The sequence below is a fragment of the Elephantulus edwardii genome, unplaced genomic scaffold (genome assembly GCF_000299155.1).
Source record: "Elephantulus edwardii isolate Elephantulus edwardi_28Jun2011 unplaced genomic scaffold, EleEdw1.0 scaffold00262, whole genome shotgun sequence".
Taxonomy (NCBI): Eukaryota; Metazoa; Chordata; class Mammalia; order Macroscelidea; family Macroscelididae; genus Elephantulus; species Elephantulus edwardii.
The window spans coordinates 1564290-1567857 of record NW_006400012.1 but is presented as its reverse complement, the minus strand read 5'-3'; positions in this window follow the sequence as shown (position 1 = coordinate 1567857).

Below are 3568 nucleotides of genomic sequence, written 5' to 3'. Positions count from 1 at the left end.
GTCCTTGGAGAGGGACATCATGCTTGGGAGGGTGGAGGGAAAATGCAGGAGAGGAAGACCCTATATGAGATTATTTATTTCAGTGACTGAGGTAATGGGGCAGGGGTGTCAGAGATAATAAAATTGGCACAGGGTAGAGCAGTGTATAAGGCTGTTGTACATAGGGTTGCTATGAGTTGTAGGTGACTTGATGGCACCTAACAACAACTACTATTTTATTTTGTTGTTTTACTTTTTAAAGCTTACTTTGCTTGTATTTTCATCTACCTTTTTGTTGATGAATCCTAGCTTTTCTCCTTTCCTGATATAGTCATCCCACAAATTTTGATGCATAGTAATTTTAGTTATTTTCTATTTTCCATTATGATTTGTTCTTTTAATTATTATTTAAGTGTTGTTGTTATTAGGTGCTGTTGAGTTGAGTACGACTAATAGTGATCTTATGAACAAAAGATCTATCTTGTGCATGTTCTATCCTGTGCCATCCTCACACTTCCTGACACACAGAGGCTAACGCAGCAGTCATTGTACCAATCCACCTAGTTGAGGATCTTCCTCTCCTTCACTGACCTTTCACCCTTCTCCAAGCCCATCCTAGAAACATTCCCAAAGTCTGTGAGGTGAAGCTTCATCATTCTTGCCTCCAAAGTGCACTCCTGCTGTACCCTCTCCAAGACATATCTCATCATTCTCTTGGCCATCCACGAGATGTTCAGTGCTCTTCTCCAACACCACAGCTCAAATAATGTGAATTCTTTTTTCTGTCATTTTTTATTCATTATTCAGCTTTCAAACGCGTAACAAGTAATCAGAAAGACCATGGTCTACATTAGGCGCACTTTAGTCCTCAAATTGACATCATTACGCCTCAATAATTTAGAGAGGTCCCTAACTGCAGAATTTCCCAGTGAAATGTGTCTCCTTATTTCCTGATTGCTGGTACCAAAGGTGTTAATTGCGGTTCCAAGCAAGATGAAGCTGTTGACAGTTTCAATCTCCTCTCCATCCATCATGGTGTTTGCTGCCTGTTGGTCCAGTGGTAAGAATTTTTGTTTTCCTGACATTGAGATGCAACCATACTGACGATTGCATTCCTTAATCTTCTGCAACAAGTGTTTCAAGTCCCCCTCACCTTCAACAAGCAAGATTGTGTCATCTGCATAATACAGGTTATTGGTGAATCTCCCTCCAGTCGTGATGCCACACTCCTTATAGAGTCCAGCTTCTTGGATAATTTGCTTAGCATACAGATTGAACAGGTATGGAGAGAGAATAGAAACCTGACACACTCTTTTTTCAATTTTAAACCTTTGCTTAAATCTCCAACATTTGTGGAATTTTTCTAGCTATGTTTTTGCTATTGACCTCTAGCTAACTTCTCTGTGATTAAATGATACCCTCTAAAGCATTTTGGTTATTGAAATTTTTTTGAAACTTGAGTTCTGGCCAAACATATGGTCAATTTTTCTAAATATTTCATGTGCAATTAAAAATGCTATCTATTCTATGGATATTGGATGCAATGCTTATGTTGTTGTTGTTGGTGGTGGTAGGTGTGATCCAACCAAATTGTGACACATAGTGATTCTGTGAGCAGCCAACCTGAACCCTGCCCTATCCTGTGCCATCTTCGTCATCTTCTGACATATTACCACCCATTACTAAAATCACTGTGCCAATCTATCTGTGTAAATTATTTCAAATGGGCTGATAGTATTTTTTTTTTCATTTACTAGATCTTAATATTTTTTTTCATCTACTTGTTCAGTGAGATTGTTGTTGTTGCTGTGGGTGTCAGCTGATTGGACTTGTGAGATTTAGCTAACAATGAGCTGTGGGTTGGAAATTTCTTGGTTTATAGTCAACCAAGAGTTTGATATTTAAAGAAGTGGTAGGGCCTTCAGGCCTTCGGCCCTGGGGCCTAGTATTAACTGAGTTTGGGATGAACATTGTTTTAAATGGTACAGAAGTGGTCTATTTGCTGTAGTGAAATAACTTGGAGTTACTGTGATGCTGAACACTGTGCCATTTGTGTGTCAAATGCCATAATGGTTACCCAGCATGGGCAGTGTTTGGTGGAGCTCCCAGATTGATTCAGGTTTAGATGCAGGAGTGGTATCTATTTCCTAAACCACATGCCTCTAGAAACTCTATGAACTTACAGAAATAATCATAGTTTTAGAACAGGGTTCAGGTCTTTGTTCATAGAGTCACTACGAATCATACTCAATTTGATGGCACTCAACCACATTATTTTATCATCTACTTGTTCAGTAAGGTACTGAGATGAAATATGTTAAAATCCCCAACTATTATTGTGACTTTGTATATTTTTTATATGTATTAGGTTTTGATATATTAATTTTGAGCCAATTTTAGTGGTGTATGCAAATTTAAACTTTTATATCTTCCCTGTAAGTAAATGCTTTTATCATTATACAGAGTACCTCATTACAGCTAACATGCTTTTTGTCTTATCACCCATTTCGTGTGCTTTTAATATAGACCTGTTGACATTTGTTTGTTGGTTTGCTTGTTTCACATAACATTTTTCACACATCTATAAACGGTCTTGTTTAAATAAATTTTAAATGCTTTCTCTCTTAATCTGCTCCATTCACTAATATGCAAGATATTCTGATATATTGCTCCTGCTAGCTCTTTTATTATTAGTTAATTTATATGTTTTCATACTAGTTAAGTGGTATCATTTACTATATAATCTCTTCTATATTACAGAATTTCCACTCTGAGTAACTTTACAGAAAAACTTATACACAGGTCCACAAGAGGCACACAAGAAGATATACATCACAATACTGAGTCAAGGATTTGGAGGTACAGTGTGTAGTGAGTTGGGGGGCTAGCCTAAAGGTTGCACATCTCGGGTAGCTGCAATGCATCGGCAGTTCTTTGGGAGAAAGACAGCTTTTCAGTCTCAGATACCCAATGGAGGGTCAGCTATAAGTTGAAAATGATTCCATGGAAACGAGTTGTTTGTTGTTTATTTAAAAACTAAAGCAAACGTGCTTATTTTTACAGATGCTATTATGAGAGGCAGCATCATGCGCCACAGCCAGTGGAGGAGACCCTCTGCCTCCTAAGGCAAGCAAGAGCAATAACAACAACTGTAAGCAATGATACTTGCTTTTTATTTCTGTTTATTTATGGTCCCCAAAACAAATAAGAGCCTTAAGCATATTCCATATGTTGCTGTTGTTGAGTGTCATTGATCAAAAGGGGGGAACCCTAAATAACACTCTGCTTGAACTCTACTGGGTAATAGAAGAAACAAAACATTTCTCAGAATAAATGAAAATAAAAACACAACATATCAAAATCTTTGGGGCACAGATAAGGCAATACACAGTCAAATTCTAGCAATAAATGCACACATAAAAAAATGGAAAACAGCTATGAAATATCATCTCACCCCAGTCAGAACTGCAAAATTTAACAGAACTGCAAGCAACAAATGCTGGGGAGGTTATGGAGGAACTGGAACCCTTATTTTATTCACTGTTGGTGGGAGTGTAAAGTGGTGCAACCACTGTGGAAGGCGGTATGG